This window comes from Garra rufa, chromosome 23 (assembly GCF_049309525.1).
Source record: "Garra rufa chromosome 23, GarRuf1.0, whole genome shotgun sequence".
NCBI classification, from domain to species: domain Eukaryota; kingdom Metazoa; phylum Chordata; class Actinopteri; order Cypriniformes; family Cyprinidae; genus Garra; species Garra rufa.
The window spans coordinates 38357085-38378942 of record NC_133383.1 but is presented as its reverse complement, the minus strand read 5'-3'; positions in this window follow the sequence as shown (position 1 = coordinate 38378942).

The following is a 21858-nucleotide window of genomic DNA, read 5'->3' as shown; positions in this document are numbered from 1 at the left end:
GAGAAACATTTAGACTATGTTATTTTATGTCTTAGAGGAAAAAGTCAAACAGATCTGGCATTATGGGAGCTAAAGCATGTTGGCAGGTACGGATTTTGGTCAATGCATGTCAGTCAACACTGTCTGCTCTTCCATTATCCTATCGATTTTATCTCCATGCCACTTTTGTGGCTTGTAGTAACCCTCCTTTTTGCAAAACTATCACGTGTGAGATTCCTACACTCTTTATTTTCAATCCTGCAGCAATGAAAAGAAGCATTTGCCAGTCATTTCCTAACTTCAACCCTACAGCCAGAAACACACATGCATGAAATTATGCAAATGCAGATGGCCAATGTTTTCATCTCCTTGTACTTATTGCATTACTGTGATAGTAACACACTCCAGTACTCAAGAGGGCAATAGAGTTTCCTTTAAATATCTGTATGTCTGTGGCATTAAAACAAGTATTATAGAGCCCAGAAAGGATTTGAATCCTAAATTCTGGAAATGAGTTTTGGTTCTATCATCCCAAAGTCAGTGGATTTTTGGTTTAATGGGTTTGTGGTTAAATGCCTGAAATAAAGTCTGTGGTTAACACAAGCTCAAAATATTTTCATGTTTTATCCTCCGACATAAAACACATCTGTAGTACACCACTTGTGATTTTTTTAAGCTTTTACTTGTCTTGAAAAAAGCAGTGGTTAACAAGTGGCTAAATGGGACTACAGAGGTTGTCAGGGACATTAAAACATCACAACGAACTGGTAAACTCATCTACTCACTAGTCGTTTTAACAGCCTTGTGCTTATAATTGCACTCTTGCAAACTATTCTAACTCGAACTGGAAGATTTTAAATAAACACTGAAAGAGCTGTTGAAAGTATAATGGCGGTAACATTAAAGTCATGCAATCGTGGTGTAGTTTGTTTATAGCCCAACTTTAGGTTTTTACTTCTGCTGATTGTATTTAGGATTTAAAGTTGTGTTCATTTATGAGATTATCTTGACTAACAAAACATGTTCATCAAGAATCATTGAATTTTGTTGGTCGCAGAGTTTATTTCTGTATTCCCAAAGCCAATGGAGTTTTTGTTGAGGGAACCAGGGAAAGCCCTCTAATATTCACGTCTCTAACTAAAACATGTCCTAATTTTTAACTGTGGTGGAGAATCACCATAGCCTATTAAAAATATAATAAAATAATGCTAGCAAGCAGCTAACCATGTCCTTTTAGAGGCTTCGTAGAACATGTTATTTGTTTTCCGTGCCTTTCCGAATATTGATTCACACTTTGGGCACATCCCTACTACTAAAAATATATTATTCAATTCTGTTTTTTTAATAACACCGGAACTAAAAGTACTAAAACAAAGTATGGAACTGCAACGCTGCAACAACTGCAAACAACCCTAATAATTCAGTTCTTTTTAATTAATCCAACACTAAAGTTTACAACTATTTGTAAAACTTGAACCAGTGTCAAAAGCTGCCTCTAAAAATACTGTGAAAATCATTAAAGTTTGAACAAAACAAGACACCCTAACACCAACCTTGGCAACACATTTGACAAACCCCACTTGTACCAGAACAAATATATAGTTTGTTAGTTTTCAAAACAACTACAAAACTAATTACATTTTATTACAAGGTGAGGAACTGAAGCAACATGGAGTGATGGTGCCCATCCCTAGAGTAAACAATGAGGACTGACTGGAGAGGACAGCTGAGAAGACACTGCAGGGGGCTGGATGTGCCTGAATGAACGTGAACAAAAATGTGTGGAGAGAAGTTGGAAGTGTACAAATCAAGGTGTTTCCTTGACAGCCAATAGCAGATAAGCAACCAGTCGTTTCCTGGCTATCAGACTTTCTTATCCTTTGACCTGGGACTCGGTCCACTGCACACAGGCCATCCAGGTTACACACAGCTGGAGCTGATCTGCCTTAAAGAACCACGGAGGCAAATGGTTCAAAAAGGGTCTTGAAAGCCTCTGACGGAGACCCTCACTTGATAACGTTTCAGAAGTCAAATCCTATTTAATTTCTGTCAGTGTAATTCCAACTTTACACTTTAAAAAAAGCTGGGTTAAAAACAACACTGCACTTGGTGATATACGGACAAACCCAGCAAAAGGGTTGTTTTGACACAGCGGCTGGGGTAAATGTTTAACCCAGCCTTCTGGGTAATTTTTTTAAAACTATATTGCTGACACATAAAATCAGAAACATACACTCTTAAAAATAAAGGTGCTTCACGATGCCATAGAAGAAACTTTTTTGTCTAAATGGTTCCATAAGAACCTTTAACATCTGAAGAACCTCTTTCACAAAAGGTTCTTTGCGGTAAAAGAAGGTTCTTCAGATTATAAAAAGTTAAGAAAGAGATGGTTCTTTAAAGAACCATTGACTGAATGGTTCTTTGTGGAACCAAAAATAGTCCTTCTTTGGCATCGCTGTGAAGAACCGTTTAAAGCACCTTTATTTTTAAGAGTGTAATTAGTAGAGGCATCACTGATAATCAAAAGGGAAACATTCATTAATACCCTGCTGAAAAAAACCCCCAGCTAAAACCAGCCTAGGCTGGTTGGCTGGTCTTAGCTGGTCTCCCAACCTGGCCAGGCTGGTCAGGCTGGTTTAGCTGGTGGTCTACCAGCCTGACCAGCTAAGACCAGCCTGGCCAGGCTGGGAAAGAGACTAAAACCCCTGCTTACCAGCTATGACCAGCTAAAACCAGCCTAGGATGGTTTTAGCTGTTTTTTTCAGCAGGGTAAGCAAAACATTTCAAAGATGTTTATTATTTAATTGTTATTTATTCAACAAATTATTAATAATTGACATTACTGGCATAAATGTTCATTTCCAACCTATTTTGGTTTGTTTTAAGCAAAACATATAGTATTTTTAATTTTTTTTCAAGCAATGGTTGAGTTTAATAAAACTAACCAGAAGGCTGAGTTAAACATTTTACCTAACTGCTGGGTCAAAACAACCCAATCACTGGGTTTGTCCACATTTTACCCAGCACTAGATTGTTTTTAACCCACCATTTTTTAGTGTACTTGCAAAAAATGGTATTAAATTATATTAAATACTCCAGTTACAAGTACTCATTATCCTGAAGAAACATCCACCAATTACAGAATCACGTCACACCATGTTTACCCTGGAAATGTGCATCAGTGCAACAGAGCTCAGTTTTGACTGAACACTCCCATAACGTATATAAACAATATTTTGCCATAAACTTTTAAAATAATAAACATACTTAATAAAATCCGTCTTGTAATTAAGCAAATCCAATGGAATAACTGAAATAAATTAATTAATTTAACTTAAACTGAAATTAATTCAAAACTTAATTTTTTTGCCTTGACAACAATCGGGAAAAATACTACAGAAGTACTAATTTTACTGAAACTAACACTGAAATAAAAATAAATTAAAGTGAAATAGAAATAGAAGTAAAATACAGTCGTGGCCAAAAGTTTTGAGAATTACATAAATATCGGAAACTGGAAAAGTTGCTGCTGAAGTTTTTATAATAGCAATTTGCATATACTCCAGAATGTTATGAAGAGTGATCAGATGAATTGCATAGTCCTTCTTTGCCATGAAAACTTAATCCCGAAAAAAAACTTTCAACTGCATTGTTAAGAAGGCTTCAGGGCATCCAAGAAAGTCCAGCAAGAGGCAGGATCGTCTCCTAAAGAGGATTCAGCTGCGGGATCGGAGTGCCACCAGTGCAGAGCTTGCTCAGGAATGGCAGCAGGCAGGTGTGAGCGCATCTGCACGCACAGTGAGGCCAAGACTTTTGGAAGATGGCCTGGTGTCAAGAAGGGCAGCAAAGAAGCCACTTCTCTCCAAAAAAAAAACATCAGGGACAGATTGATCTTCTGCAAAAAGTATGGCGAATGGACTGCTGAGGACTGGGGCAAAGTCATATTCTCAGATGAAGCCTCTTTCCGATTGTTTGGGGCATCTGGAAAAAGGCTTGTCCGGAGAAGAAAAGGTGAGCGCTACCATCAGGCCTGTGTCATGCCAACATTAAAGCATCCTGAGACCATTCATGTGTGGGGTTGCTTCTCATCCAAGGGAGTGGGCTCACTCACAATTTTGCCCAAAAACACAGCCATGAATAAAGAATGGTACCAAAACACCCTCCAACAGCAACTTCTTCCAACAATCCAACAACAGTTTGGTGAAGAACAATGCATTTTCCAGCACGATGCAGCACCGTGCCATAAGGCAAAAGTGATAACTAAGTGGCTCGGGGACCAAAACGTTGAAATTTTGGGTCCATGGCCTGGAAACTCCCCGGATCTTAATCCCATTGAGAACTTGTGGTCAATCCTCAAGAGGCGGGTGGACAAACAAAAACCCACTAATTCTGACAAACTCCAAGAAGTGATTATGAAAGAATGGGTTGCTATCAGTCAGGATTTGGCCCAGAATTTGATTGAGAGCATGCCCAGTCCAATTGCAGAGGTCCTGAAAAAGAAGGGCCAACACTGCAAATACTGACTCTTTGCATGAATGTCATGTAATTGTCGATAAAAGCCTTTGAAACGTATGAAGCGCTTGTAATTATATTTCAGTACATCACAGAAACAACTGAAACAAAGATCTAAAAGCAGTTGAGCAGCAAACTTTGTGAAAACTAATATTTGTGTCATTCTCAAAACTTTTGGCCACGACTGTACATGGTTTAGTAGTCACATTCAGTCACGTTTTGAAATACTTCAAAATACATGATTCATCTCAGAGCTGGTTATTTTGGTAAGGCCTGAAATCTTAATTAAAGATATCTTTGAAATCTCTATGGAGAAAACGGATGGAAAAGTACTGTACTTTTATTCTTAAATACACGGTTATGCTCTATATAAAAGGAAAACCATGACATTAAGATGCACGACGTGAGAGAAATTTAATTCCAATAAAGGATGCACACTTTTCAGCAGCGTCCTATCCAGACACAGCATTAGCATTTTAAGCTATGTGTCCATGGTATCCTAGTGAAACATTTGTGTTGACCTCATCTCAACCTGATGACAATAACACAGCAAGAGAACAGCTGGAAAAACAGCTCACGCACAGTATTACACAAAGGTAGTTAGGTTTGAATAAGCAAGCAATATTTCATTGTTGATAACAGACCGAGCTTGTTGACAACTGACCAAAACAAAGAGGTTATAGTCCTATAAGAGGTATAGCTGTTTTTAATGACTAACCCCTAGTGCTCAAGGGAAAGATGGCTTATGGAGACATCTAGAGTCCAGTACTTATACAAGCATCAGTGAGAGTGCACTTATCCATCTTGAGCAACAATGTCAATATATTGTCAATGCATAACATTTTCTTCTGAGGAACACAAAACAAAATATGAAGAATGTTTCAGCTGTTTCTGTTTCTGAAAGTCAATGGGGTCCAAAACAACACTGACTGGACCCCATTTAACCCCCATTTAAGCCAAATCCTTTAACATATGTAATGGTCCTATTCAAAAATGACCGGCCTTTAAAAAAATTGCTTCTAAATCTCTTCTAGTCAGCTTGTTTTCTTTCAGCTACCACAAGTTTTGTATTTTTTTTTTTAAGTTGATTGGTCATGAGCCTCATTGATCAGAGCTTGCGTCTGAAAAAGAAATAAATAAACATAAAAATAAAACAAACATTCGTAGACAGTTTTGGCAAAAGATCAATGAGGCCTATGATTAATTAGTTCCAAAAATAAATATGCAACCTGTGCTAATTTAAAGCTGATAAAAACACTGAATCCAATAATAGCAGGGAACAATAACAGGGAATTTATAAGCAATTGTCTTAGCCTACAAGTATAACAAGGTCCCTTATAAAAATTAACCATGGCTTTATTATAGTAAAAGTGTAAGCAACCATGTCTTTTTTGGCAGGTTTATTACAATTTGAATAACCACAGTTTTACTACAAATATTTTATGGTTTAACTAAGATTAGTGTAGCAAAACCATGGTTAATTTGTGGTTACCACGGTCTAACTGTATTAACCATTTTTGGTTTTATTTGTAGTAAAACTATGGTTAATTTTCATAATGGGTGGGGGGAACCTCAGAAAAGTACACAAATTATCAAAGAAATTGTGGTAAGTTGTTCCATGTGAGCAAAGGCAGTACATTTTAGTCCAATGCGATCATTTTTTGGATTGGAAAAAATTAAATCCACTCCTAACCAGAACACAACGTGAGAGTTCATTTCACTGTATGATTTTATTTTTTTTTTCCTCGGAACATCATCTTTTGTGTTCTGCAGAAGAAAGCAAGTCATACAGATCTAGAATGACATGAAGGTGAGTAAAAAATGGCAAAACTTTGATTTTTAGGTGAACTATCTCTTAAAACTAACATCTCCAGACGCTCTCTTTGGAAACTGGACAGCAAAACTTATTGTCTGCTGGGTTTGGGTGAGAATCCAATGTTGATGTCCCACTAATGACACCGTCCCTCCATACAACACCATCTCTATCTTTGGCGAAACTATGAAGAAAATGTCAGCATTCAAGATGTGGATTAATGTGACTGTACTTCAAACATCTCCTCCGAAGCAGCACGCAGACATGTTTTTCGAAAAGGTATGAAAATAAGAAGCAGACCAGCCCGTTTCCTTCCCGACAGTCTTGCACGCTGCCTGAACGCGGCCTCTTGAATGGTCTCAGACATGAGGAGCGTCATCATAACTCCAGAATATCCAACATTTAGGGGGCTTAATAATAGAAACGAATGAATGATCCATGAAAGCGACTCTGATGTTTATAATTATGTGTCAGGTGAGATGATGACAAAGTTCAGCCCATGTTGAAGAGTTAAGATTGCTTCATTGGTTAATAATTTGTTCAGGGTTTTTCCTTGCCCCCAAGTTTCGCTAGTCTCCCATAGTATACATTCAGGCAGGCCTTAAATGGAAATATTATTACAGTCGCAGACTGCAAGGTTAGATAACAACCATCCAGGGTGTAATTCAATGCAAAATGTCGTTCAGTCCGAGGTAAAATATTTTTGAGGTTTCCTTTTTAGAGTTTAACCTTGGTCTTAGTTGAAGACTTGGGCTTAATTTATTGTTTTGACTGGTTCCTTTCTATGCCTTAAAATTTTTTGGGAAATAATATTCATTCCAGATCGGTCTCGTCAAATTCCTTCAGTACCAAGGTCTTCATGAGCAGTGCACCATGGATCCAGAAGTCTGGCGAGTACGGGGAGGGAAAATGACTGTGTTTTTGTTGATGGTTCAATCATTACACACTATCAGATTTCAGTCGCTGACGCTGTGGTTGGCACCACCACTGCTGCTACTGACAGATTTCATTCCAGTGACAGATTCTTAATGAGATGTTTTTACCAGCGGCCATCTGAGGGTATTTCTGCATTTTTGTCCTTTCAGTGAAAGTCAATGGGGTCCAAAAATAAATATATTGGACGCCATTAATTTTTATTTTACGGACATAAAAACAGTGAGAACATTTAAATTTTTGGGTAAACTACATACTTAAAAAATATTTTCTGTCTGATGTCTTTGTCATCACAAAATGGAGAAGCATTTGTGACTGAGTTCTTGTGTAACCATCAGCTTTGTCATGATGTCATTTTCCTGTGGCATCTACAGCTCAGCTGATTGGCTCAAAAAAGCTTCCGGAACTGATAGGTTGTAAACCCCACTTCAAACGAATTTTGTCCAAAGATGGTTTCCATCATTTTAATTAGTTCTTATAAGGGCCGATGCATGTTCAAGTGGTTGTTTTTCGAACAAGTTTGCTTTTAGTTAGTTAGGCGGTAACACTTTATAATAACTACACACTACGAGTCATTAGTTAAGCATTGGTAAATAATTAATTAATCATTTATAAAGCATTATTCCTACATTAATAGACATTTGTAAGCAGTTTATAAATACAGCTATAAATGCTTTATTCTTATTCTATAAGCATCTGTATAATATGCTTAATAATTGTATTTTCATACTTTATTAAGGATCAGTTAATCATTTCTAAAGTAAGCATTACATTATGTACAAACTGGTTAGTTAGTAGTTGTTAGTGGTTCATGAGATCATTTAGAAAGTGTTAGTAAATGATTCATAAACCATTTGAATGCACATTTAGGGGCCGTTCACATGTAGTGTCTTTTGCGCGCTCAAGTTCGTTATTTCAAATGTAGACGCGCGGCTTGCGCGCGCATAATGGAAGCGACGCGGTCGTGACGCGCACGCGGTGCGACGCGCTCGTTTTTTCCAGGCGCGTCCGCGCCGCATCGAGATAAAAACATCTCAGCTTTTCAGAATGCCGCAAACACACCGCAGGTCATGTGACATGAACCAACCAATCAGCTTCCTCACGTTTTTTCGTTATATTGAAACCTCAGCAGAAACAAATTGTGGTCCAGGGATTTCCTGAACTTTATGATTTGTCAAGCCCCCATTATTTTGACGCTAATAGAAGAAACAATGCATTGAGACGCATAGGCTTGGAGCTAGAGCGCAGCTGATGGTTGCTTAGAAACGGCAGACGCTTCCTGAGCGCTTTGTTGATGAGGAAGAAAGTTTCGCGCCTAACGTTTTCCACACGTTTTTAGGCACGACATGTGAACGGCCCCTTATACATCTTATTATTCAGACATATATTAACAGTTAGTCAGTGTGTTAATAAATGCTTTAATAACACATATTCCTACTGTAACTCATAATTAATTCAGGCAGTTATAAAACATTTACTAGCTGTCAGTTATTGTTTTTGTGAGCTCATCTAAAGTGAGGACTATTTATGCCTTGTAAAGTGTTTACAAAATTTGTTCTCCTGTTCTGGCGATATCACTTTTAGCATAGCTTGGCATAGATCATTGAATCCTATGAGACCAATATAGCACAGGAGAACAGCTGAATGGATTTTAAAACAGTAAAACTCACATTATTAACACTTTACAAGGCATAAATAGTCCTCACTTTAGATGAGCTCACAAAAACCATTAACTGACAGCTAGTAAATGTTTTATAACTGCCTGAATTAATTATGAGTTACAATAGGAATATGTTATTAAAGCATTTATTAACACACTGAAAAACTGTTAATATATGTCTGAATAATAAGATGTATAAATGTGCATTCAAATGGTCTATGAATCATTTACTAACACTTTCTAAATGATCTCATGAACCACTTACAACTACTAACTAACCGGTTTGTAAATAATGTAATGCTTAATTTAGAAATGATTAACTGATTCTTAATAAAGTATGAAAATACAATTATTAAGCAATTATAAGCAGATGCTTATAAAATAAGAATAAAGCATTTATAGCTGTATTTATAAACTGCTTACAAATGTCTATTAATGCAGGAATAATGCTTTATAAAAGATTAATTAACTATTTACCAATGCTTCACTAATGACTCATAGTGTGTAGTAATTATAAAGTGTTACCTTTGAGGCTATAAAAATGGGGTGTAGTGTCATGATTGTGTTCTTGTGATTAGGTCTGTGGGAGTTTGGACGGGACTTTGATACCGCGGCTCCATCTCACAATCACTACTGCTCAGACTCAAGCTCCAAATGAATCGCTACTGCTCAGACTCAAGCTCCAAATGAATCGCTACTGCTCAGACTCAAGCTCCAAATGAATCGCTACTGCTCAGACTCAAGCTCCAAATGAATCGCTACTGCTCAGACTTAAGCTCCAAATGAACCACTATTGCAGAGACTCAGGCTCAGAGTGAATCACTACTCTGCAGACTCAAGCTAAAAATGAACTACTACTATGCAAACACAAGCTCCAAACGAACTACTACTATGCAGACTTTGGCTCCAAGTGAATTACAACTGCTCAGACTCAAGCTCCAAATGAACTACTACTATGCAGACTTAAGCTCCAAACGAACTACTACTATGCAGACTTTGGCTCCAAGTGAATTACAACTGCTCAGACTCAAGCTCCAAACGAACTACTACTATGCAGACTTTGGCTCCAAGTGAATTACAACTGCTCAGACTCAAGCTCCAAATGAACTACTACTATGCAGACTTAAGCTCCAAACGAACTACTACTATGCAGACTTTGGCTCCAAGTGAATCACAACTGCTCAGACTCAAGCTCCAAATGAACTACTACTATGCAGACTTAAGCTCCAAACGAACTACTACTATGCAGACTTTGGCTCCAAGTGAATTACAACTGCTCAGACTTAAGCTCCAAATTAACTACTACTATGCAGACTTAAGCTCCAAACGAACTACTACTATGCAGACTTAAGCTCCAAATGAATTGCTACTGCTCAGACTCAAGCTCCAAATGAACCACTACTATGCAAACTCAAGCTCCAAATAAATTGTTACTGCTCAGACTAAAGCTTCAAATGAATCACTACTGTGCAGTCTCAGGCTCCAAGTAAATCACTACTGCTCAGACTCAAGCTTCAAGTGAATCATTACTGTGCAGTCTCAGGCTCCAAGTGAATCACTACTGCTCAGACTCAAGCTTCCAATGAATCATTACTGTGCAGTCTCAGGCTCCAAGTGAATCACTACTGCTCAGACTCAAGCTTCAAATGAATCACTACGGTGCAGTCTCAGGCTCCAAGTGAATCACTACTGCTCAGACTCAAGCTCCAAATGAATCACTACCGTGCAGTCTCAGGCTCCAAGCAAATCACTACTGCTCAGACTCAAGCTTCCAATGAATCATTACTGTGCAGTCTCAGGCTCCAAGTGAATCACTACTGCTCAGACTCAAGCTCCAAATGAATCACTACCGTGCAGTCTCAGGCTCCAAGCAAATCACTACTGCTCAGACTCAAGCTTCAAGTGAATCATTACTGTGCAGTCTCAGGCTCTAAGTGAATCACTACTGCTCAGACTCAAGCTCCAAGTGAATCGCTACTGCTCAGACTCAAGCTTCAAGTGAATAACTACTGCTCAGACTCAGGCTCCAAGTGAATCGCTACTGCTCAGATTCAAACTTCAAGTGAATCACTACTGCTCAGACTCAAGCTCCAAGTGAATCGCTACTGCTCAGACTCAAGCTTCAAGTGAATCACTACTGCTCAGACTCAAGCTTCAAATGAATCATTACTGTGCAGTCTCAGGCTCCAAGTGAATCACTACTGCTCAGACTCAAGCTTCAAATGAATCATTACTGTGCAGTCTCAGGCTCCAAGTGAATCACTACTGCTCAGACTCAAGCTCCAAATGAATCACTACTGTGAAGTCTCAGGCTTCAAATTAATCACTACTGCTCAGACTCAGGCTCCAAGTGAATCACTACTGCTCAGACTCAGGCTCCAAGTGAATCGCTACTGCTCAGACTCAAGCTTCAAGTGAATCACTACTGCGCAGACTCAAGCTTCAAATGAATCACTACTGCTCAGACTCAAGCTCCAAGTGAATCACTACTGCTCAGGCTCCAAGTGAATCGCTACTGCTCAGACTCAAGCTTCAAGTGAATCACTACTGCTCAGACTCAAGCTTCAAATGAATCACTACTTCAAGTGAATCACTACTGCTCATACTCAAGCTTCAAGTGAATCACTACTGCTCAGACTCAAGCTTCAAATGAATCACTACTTCAAGTGAATCACTACTGCTCAGACTCAAGCTCCAAGTGAATCCCTACTGCTCAGACTCAAGCTCCAAGTGAATCACTACTGCTCAGACTCAAGCTTCAAATGAATCACTACTTCTCAGACTCAAGCTCCAAATGAATCACTACTGCACAGACTCTAGCTCCAAATGAATCACAACTGCGCAGACTCTGGGTCCTGTGGGAAACACAGCCTATGACACCAGATCATACTGAAATGGGCCTAAAATATTCACATAGACCTCTACCAGTGGGATTTTGCAGGACGAAGCAGGAGAAAACTTAAAAGTTGAGGCTAGAGTGGGAAGAAATATTCCTTATTTTCAGCGGAGGTGGGACAGAATTGCTTTGGAGCAGGACTGAAAAATCAATCCAGTGCAGAACTCTACACTGATGCAGGTAATAGACAAAACTATTTTTTAAATATTTTGTCAGTATGTTGAAATCACAATATAATAATTTAATAATTTATTTAAAAAATATAAGGTATTAAGAATCTAGAGAAAAGTACAGAGTTTTACTATGGTGATACTACTGTAAATTGCATAGTGTGCTAAATTTTCAGGCTAATCAGTTAGCAGTTAGCAAAAGCTAGCTGAATACCTCTTGTAGCTTCAGTTATGTGATGTACATATAAAGACATACATTTTGCTGGTTAAGACTAAGACATTTCTCATAATCTCACATTCATGAGTGAAACGGAGAAAATAGGACAGGATTTTATCAATCAGCAATTGATTGGATTGTAAAAAGCAGATGTTATGTACCAGAACAGAGTCAGGTGGTTGGAGGGAATCGGTTGAAACTTAAGAGGTCTTGGCAATGTCAGTCAAAAAGGAAAGCCATTCTAGAAGAACAAATTATTAAATTCTGATAAAAGATGAGAAAGACGAACATAATGAATCATGCACAACAACACCAGGAACATATTAAGAGAGCAAACAATGTCTGATTTTATGCTGAACAGCTCTTGTACAATTGTACATTGTTTTATGCTACAAACACTGAATCTAAAAGGAACAAAACTATAAAAGAGAAAGAACAAAACATGATTTTAGCTAGGACAGCATAAACTTAATTACATTAAATGTTAATGTGGATTGTGGACTGCAAACACACCGGATTTGCCAAGGCAATTCTAAATAGTACATGACGGTTCATTCAGAAACATAGACCTCCTGACATCTACCTTTTGTGCTTGTCAGATGAAATCATCTCTCTGAAGTCTTGGTTATGCTCTATAACACAGTTAGCAGCTCTTCAGTTGATTGTTATCAGACTATGTTGGATGGAGAGACACAGACTAGACTGTAGTCCTGTTTAGGAGCAAATGAATCATGGGTAATATCACTCAGGCTTCCACAAGTGAATCCCTTCAGTGGTATGAGGCTGCTCAGTTAAAACCTTCCTGAAAAACCTGTTGCACACAATCCACTAAATGCGTTTGTCGTCTGATTGATAGTCTTTACTTTTACAGCAAGTTAAAGGCCTTTTAGTAAACTGTAAAAACGTCCATCTTCAGGTCATTTCATTTTGCTGTGAAATCTTTTATAAAGTTAAAGAACAGCTTTTATATTGCTAGTAAAATTTCAAGCTGAAGAAACTTAAGTTTATTTGATAATCCAGAGATCATTTTTTAGAAAAAGTATGTTAAAATGTCATTATCAAATAGGGCTTTTGAGGAACATTTATGTTCATCTTTCAATCATCATTGTATTTCATTGTATTATATGATAAAATCTATAATATATAATATAAAAACTACAAAGGTTTGATCACATACGCATTTAATAATCCCTATAAAAGCCTAATGAATACGTGAGGAAAAATCGGGAACAAATAAGTGTAACATGGCCATGATTTACCAAAAATGAGGGAATAAAATAATGTGCCCACAATTTAATGAATTACGGGAATGAATTACGGAAATAAAATTAGCACAAAATTAAAGTAATAAAATTAGGACACAACCCCATTTGCCAAATCCTCAGCATGCGATCAGTGAGAAAACGACCAGGATATACCTAAAATAATTGTACCAAAAGTTTTAAATGAAACCAAACATGTAATAAGATCACCTGACGAGTCATTTTGCTGCAGTGGAGATGCCAAAGAAAAAAAAGGGGGGGAAAGAACAGAAAGATCTTGGCTTTTACAGAGCCGAAAGGCAGTGAGGATTCGTCCTGTTCTGGTACTGGGGAAAATGGATTAAGTCATCTATTTATAGTGCTCATTCACAAGGGCAGAGGCAGATAGTGAGCAAGATAATGTCATTACTGCTCCATTTAATCTCCCACAGTCATGTGACCAGCAGTAATGATGGGTATTTTGTATCTTGGCCAGCGACGAGTAAGAATGTTAAGTGTTTTTCAGTGTCACAGTGCAAGAGTGACATTGTCTTGTCTTCTCTCAATTTGAAGTCCACCGTAAGAGCCAATATTGACGTTTCTTTCACTGCAAAAACTCATATAATTCCTTATGATTTAAAAGCCTCCGGTTAAACACTGAGCTAACCATATACCTACAGTATATAATGCTTCTAGCTAGCTTTTGTTTTAGCCCCATGCCAATGAAATGCATTTAAACAGCTCATAAAATCAAAATGTTATTTTTAACCCATGTTAATCAAAAGTAAACTACAAATCTGTGTAAAACTACAGTATACACTCTTAAAAATAAAGCTGCTTGACGATGCCATAGAAGAACCTGTTTCACAAAAGGGTTCTTTGTGGCAAATAAAGGTTCTTCAGATTATAAAAAGGTAAGAAAGAAATGGTTCTTCAAAGAACCTTTGACTGAATGCTGCTTTGTGGAACCAAAAATGGTTCTTCTATGGCATCGCTGTGAAGAACCATTTAAAGCACCTTTATTTTTAAGAGTGTAGATGACATTCCTCTAGTACTGTTCAGTTGTGTCACTTCTGGGTTCTTCAGGCAGCTGGAAAAGAGCTGATGTGAATTAGCACTTTGAAGTTAAGCTGAAAGTGATGACAAATAAATACAAATATAAAGTCAAATGCATGAGCAGGACCCAATCTCAGCAACAACATAGCACATTCTGAATCTTTGTGAGAGGATTTGCAAATAAAAATCATGAAATTCTCAACTAGCGTTTGCTTAGCAGCTACAGCAAACCCTACTCTTCCCTAGCTCCACCTGTATAGACCTGCTACAGGGTGTACATACAGTCAAGCCTGAAATTTTTTATACCCCTGGCAAATTCTGACTTAAAGTTACTTTTATTCAACCAGCATTTTTTTTTTATTAGAAATGACACAGACGTCTCCTAAAAGATAATAAGAGGATGTACAAGAGGCATCATTGTGTTTTCTGTTTTTCACCTGTTGAGTTGATTAAAACAGCAGTTCCCAATGAATCAGGGTAATTAGGATGCTTTAGAACAGCTTGGACTATTTGGAATGGTATAGAACTTTGGATTTTCCCATAGACTGTGACAGTTTGCAAAGGGTATGAATAATTTTGGACATGCCACTTTTTGTTCAAATGTAAATAAAAGCTGAGAAATATTTTTTTTCCACAATGTTGCCTCTTGTACATCGTCTTATTATCTTTTGGTTGAAGGCTGTGTCATTTCCGGTCAAAAAAAAAAATAATTATATATATATATATATATATATATATGTAAGGGATAATCAACGGTTTGCCGTGCGTTAAAGGATTTTAAATGCACGACGTGGAGGCTAATAACCGCCCGACGCAAAGCGGAGGGTGGTTGCCTCCGCGAAGTGCATTTTAAATCCTTTAACGCACGGCAAGCCGTTGATTATCCCGCTTATTCCATGGTTATAGACAAATTAAAACTAGGATTGATATTTGCAGCGCAAAATTTGACTGAATGGATAAAAAAGACGGTTATTTTTGTCAGTTATGACACGCAGCTCTAGCATTCTGGCCGCTTCAAATCAGACTCAGAGATTAAATAGTCCGGTAAAATCACATTTATTTGAATGAAAAATAGCATTTGTGTCAGTAGATTATCGATCGACCAAGAGAGAGTGTGAAGGCAAGAGAGATGACAGTTGCGTGTGTGTGTATGTGAATGTGCGTGCGTACCTGCATGCTGTGCGTCTCTCTCTACAAACAACAGTTCATTCAAAAACAGCATTTTTACCACCCCGTTGCTGATGAATATAATGTAGCGATCTAGTATCTAGGATATTTTAATAAGGATCGCAGGCAAACGCTAACAAGAAGTTTATGTATGTGCGCAGCACAATGCGATCTCCGACCTCTCGCTCTCTCTCTCTCTCTCTGAGCTTTTGCGTGCATCAATTAAAGCAGCGCATTAATATAGAACGGTGATTAAACTGACTTGGAACTACCTGTGCATTAAACGGTTTTACTGCACACCTGCCAGCCAATCAGAATCCAGTATCCAGACATTCCATGGAATAAATATATATATATGTTTGTGACCCTGGACCACAAAACCAGTTTGAAGTAGTATAGGTATATTTGTAGCAATAGCCAAAAATACATTGTATGAATCAAAATTATCGATTTTTCTTTTATGCCAAAAATAATTAGGATATTAAGTAAAGATCATGTTCCATGAAGATATTTTGTAAATTTCCTACTGCAAATAGTAATATGCATTGCAAAGAATTTTAATTGGACCATTTTAAATGCCGATTTTCTCAATATTTCATTTTTTTTGCACCCTCAGATTCCAGATTTTCAAATAGTTGTAATCCAAATATTGTAAAAAAAAAAAAAATAATAATAATAATAATAAAAAAAAGACCCTTATGACTGGTTTTGTGGTCCAGGGTAACATATGTTTTATGTGCAACAGCAGTGTTTCCTATATGTTAACAGCAGCATGTCTGTGAATGTACTGGCAGTGGCAAATCTTGGTACCAAACACATTTACTTTGCTGTGTATATTACCATGCTAAACTTCCATGTCTCTTCGGTCATGACAGAAAACTGGTTACATCAATGGTCACAGATAGAATATTTGTGTAGTTTTTTTTTTTCATTATAAACATACAGTATGTATTTACAATAAATACACATTATTTATAATAAATCTGTCATCTTGGTAATTTTCAAAATATATTTATATAAAATATTAAATTAAGATAAATTACAGGTTCCCACTCATGCATAAAGATTTTTTTTCCACGACTTAACTATTTACTTAATTATAATGAAAACAATTTACCTAAAAAGGGAATTAATTAAACAAACATGGCCATGATTTAATTTTTTTTATTTCTTTTTTATCAACCCCTCCCATTTTGTGTGTAGGGCTCTGTATAAATTATTTTTTTTTAATACAATAAAATCATTAAAATGTAGCTCTTCTGTTTTGTCCAAAATTACTTTTTAATAGGGAATGTCAACCAAAGAAATAAATTGTCACCAATGGAAATTGGTCAGAGCACAAACATATTTAACAGTCATACATTGAATGTTTTATATATTGTACACTATACAAAATTATTTTTGAAGCTGTAAATAAAACAAAGATTACTGGTGTATGTTGTACAAGAAAAACACCACTTCAGTCTTTCCACTTAAAAATGTTGACGTTTAATTCAATCTTACTTGCCATTTCTTTGTAATTATTTGTGAAATGTACTAGCAATTTCTGAGTGAAAGTTTTTTTTTTCCCCCGATTTAAAGTGATAGTTCATCCAAAAATAAAAATTCTATCATTAATTACTCACCCTCATGTCATTCCAAACCCATAAGACCTTCGTTCATCTTCAGAAAAGGTAGTAAGGACATTGATAAAATATTCTATGTTACATCAGTGGTTCAACCGTAATGTTATGAAGCTACGAGAATACTTTTTGTGCGAAAAGAAAACAAAAATAATGACTTTTTTCAGCAATTTCTTCTCTTTTGGGTCATTCTCTGCCGCCATTCACTAGATTACCACGACGCACGGGTTTGGAAAGACATGAAGGTGAGTAATTAATGACAGAATTTAAATTTTTGGGTGAACGTTCCCTTTAAAAATTTTAAACGCAAATTATAAAATGCTTTTCATTCAGTCTTATAATTGATTCATTCCTATTTATATCATTACAGTTTATCTTTTGTACTGAAAATGTTATTTTTTTTATTCTAAATTATTATTTATTTATTATTGTTATTACAGACAGCAACATCAACCATCATTCATCAGATCAGTCCCCGTTGTGTTTAGGAACTGCCCTGAACGTGTACGTCGTGTAATGATGTGTTGAAATCGCAGACCCAGCGGTTTTATAAAAGTCTCTCTGTGACAGAGGCACAGCAGAGTGAGTCAGAGCGCTAGTAGCTGCACTGGCTTTGGTGCGTCTCACCTGGTTTAAATTTGCAGCGGCTTTGGCCACGCGGCTCTTATGGTGTAACATTAACTCTCCTTCCTGTTCCATATGAAAATTTAAGCGTGATCCCAGAGGAGCAGTAAAAGGTTGCACGCTGGCCAAACTGCGCTGCTGGTCGCACACACTCGTGGTAGATCATTTAGACCAAACCACAGTCAGCCGGCATCATCAGGAACGCCAATGGACTCTTTGGTAACAGAATTTGAGACTGATAGGAACGATAGGAAAAATGATAGGCACTATTTATTATCTTGCCACAGTTTTAAACAAATGGGACGTTTTTGGTTGGAGAATCAAAAATGGCTGTGCAAATTATGATTCAGACTGTACTTTTTTTTTTTTAAGTACGGCTGCAGGATGAGTCAAGCGTGACTCTGGTTTACTTCACGATGGACATGTGTGTCTTGCATTACTGCTGTTATTTAATGGACAGGTTGAACTCTGAGGTTCAGATTTGCGCAACTCAGGGCAGATGTTGGAGTGGATCCAGCTTTCGCACGTTTTCACGGCTTCTCCTCTTTTAGGATGGCAGTTGTGGCGATGATATAAAGTAGAGATACGACATGCAAAAAATATATATATATATTTACACATTTACTGACTATATATATAGTTTGTCAGTAAATAACAAAAACAAATGTACTTTTTGTTTAAACATTTAAAGGATTAGTTTAGTTCCAGAATAAAAATTTCCTGATCATTTATTCCAAGATGTTCATGTCTTTCTTTCTTTAGTTGAACAGAAAAGAAGGATTTTCTCCATATGTGACCCTGGACCACAAAACCAGTCATAAGGTTAAATTTTACAAAACTGAGATTTATACATCATATGAAAGCTCAATAAATAAGCTTTCTATTGATGTATGGTTTGTTAGGATAGGACAATATTTGGCTGAGATACATCTATTTGAAATCAGAAATCTGAGGATGCAAGAAAATCAAAAAGACTGAGAAAATCCCCTTTAAAGTTGTCCAAATTAGGTTCTTAACAATGCATATTACAAATCAAAAATTACATTTTAATATGTTTACAGTAGGAATTTTACAAAAAATATCTTCATGGAACATGAACTTTACTTAATTTCCTAATGATTTTTGGCATAAAAGAAAAATCAAAAATTTTGACCCATACAATGTATTTTTGGCTATTGCTACAAATATACCCCAGCGACTTAAGACTGGTTTTGTGGTCCAGGGTCACATATAGTGAATTTCAATGGTGGCCAATGGGTTGAAGGTCCAAAATTGCAGTTCCAATGCAGCTTCAAAGGGCTTTACACGATCCCAGCCGAGGAATAAGGGTCTTATCTGGTGAAAAGATCTGTCATATTCTAACAATTTATTTAAAATTTACCTTTGAACCACAAATGCTTTTTTTGCACTAGCTCTGCGATGTGCATCCACTACTTCACGCATTAAGTAACCACGTTGGTAAGGTCACGCGTGGTTAGTTCTTTGTCTGTGTACTCCAATTCAAAAAGGTAGGGTAGGGCGTAAAAACTCAATCTCATTTTCTCCTCCAACTTCAAAATCGCCTGACACCGTTGTTTTACTTTCTTTTGTAAAGGACATTTGAGTTTCTTTGCACATTCACTTTGTGAACACTAACGAGTCGGTACTTCAGCCTACCTCATGCATGCATACTTATGTAATGCGTGAAGTCGGGCTAGTGCAAAAGGAGTATTTGTGGTTAAAAAGTATATAAATTTGTATTTTTCTTAGAAAATGACAGATCGTTTCACTAGATAAGACCCTTATTTCCTGGCTGGGATTGTGTACAGCCCTTTAAAGCTGCACTGAAACTACAGTTTGGACTTTAATTTCTTTGCAACATAAGAAAGAAAAACATGAACATCGGATGACATGGGGGTGAGTGAATTATCAGGAAATTTTTATTCTGGAAGTGAACTAATCCTTTAAAGGGTTAGTTTAACCAAAAATGAAAATTAGCCCATTATTCGCTCACCCTCAAGCAATCCTTGGCATATATTACTTTCTTCTTTCAGATAACTCCAATGGGAGTTATATTAAAAAATTCCCTGGCTCTTTCAAGCTTTATCATAGCAATAGGCAGGTGTTTTTCTTCAACAGGTCAAAACAAGTCCAATAAAGTGCATTCATCGATAATAAAAAGTGCCTCACACAGCTCCTGGGGGTGAATAAAGGCGAATAGCGAATCAATGCATTTTTGTGAGAAAAATATCCATATTCAAAACGTAATAATCACTTTAATCTAGTTTGTGCTAGAAGCCATTCCGGGTGGTAGGGGTTGCACCGACTAGCCAACTAGTCGACTTCAATGCTCTGCCATGCCGTTTTAAGGTTGATGTCGACTATAGAATCCTATAGGATAAGTATTTGAAGTCCACATTTACGCTCTGTTTCAAAACAGCTAAAATGATAATTAAATCGCTCTCTCACTAATGACTTTATAAATGTAATCTTTACAATACTACTTTATCTGTATCTGATTTAGAATGAGCAGAAATCTGAGAGAAATGTAATGGATTTATAGGAGCAATAGCCATGTACATGCACTCTTAAAAATAAAGGTGCTTCAAAAGGTTATTCAAGCGATGCCATAGAACACTGGTCTCAAACTCAATTCCTGGAGGGCCACAGCTCTGCACAGTTTAGCTCCAACCCTAATCAAACACACCTGATCCAGCTAATCAAGGTCTTCAGGATTACTAGAAACTTCTAAGCAGGTTTAAGTTGGAGTTGGTTGGAGCTAAACTCTGCAGAGCTGCGGCCCTCCAGGAATTGAGTTTGAAACCTCTGCCATAGAAGAACCATTTTTGGTTCCACAAAGAACCATTCAGTCAAAGGTTCTTTGAAGAACCATTTCTTGCTTACCTTTTTATAATCTGAAGAACCTTATTTGCCACAAAGAACCTTTTGTGAAACAGATGTTAAAGGTTCTTTATGGAACCATTTAGACAAAAATCTTCTTCTATGGGATCGTGCACCACCTTTATTTTTAAGAGTGTAGGCAGTGCTGTGTGATATGCCATAGCTTTGCACAAGGTGTCCGAGTCTCAGCTCAAGGTTTAGGTGCATTTGTTACTTAATGACGTCATAAGCGACTAGTCAATGCTGACTCAACTTTTATCACATAAATATCGACTTTAAAAAATCTGAAGTCGTTCAAACCCTACCGGGCGGATGACATAGGACGTAAGCGTTGCACATGCACCTATGAGTCTCATGAAAAATAAACGTTTGTTTACAGGAGCAAAGGACGCAACATTTCCTTACTTTAACAGCAGTGAGCGCAAGCTAGATTAAAGTGATTATTACATTTAAAATATGGATATTTTTCTTACCAAAACGCATCGGTTTGCTACAGGAGGCCTTAATTATGGATGCGCTTTATTGGATGATTTTTGATCTGTTGCCATGATAAAGTTTGAAAGAGCCAGGACATTTTTTAATATAACTCTGACTGGATTCGTCTGAAAGAAGGTAGTCTTATACACCTAGGATGGTTTGAGGATGAGTAAATAATGGGCTAATTTTCATTTTTGGGTGAACTCACCCAACACGCCATAAACACAATCAAGTCAATGCGCATTAAAGCACATATTTAAGTATCTTCTCCAAATATTACAGAATATGCATGAGAAATCACAATTGAAGATGCTAACAGCTTAATAACAACTGCTTAATAATAACTGGCTCAACAACAAGATCAAGTCTATGAGCCATGGTATCGTCCATTGGTTTAACCCTAATAGTAACCAATCATGTTATTATATCATATTATCAGCAATGGGAGTCCAGACATAAATGCCACATTTTAAATTTGATTACATTTTTATATCAACTAATAACTTACCTTACTTTATCTGTATTGGCTTCAGTTATGTTACTGTGATTGTTGTCAGTTTTAAAGGGATAGTTCCATACCCAAAAATTAAAATTTGATGTTTATCTGCTTA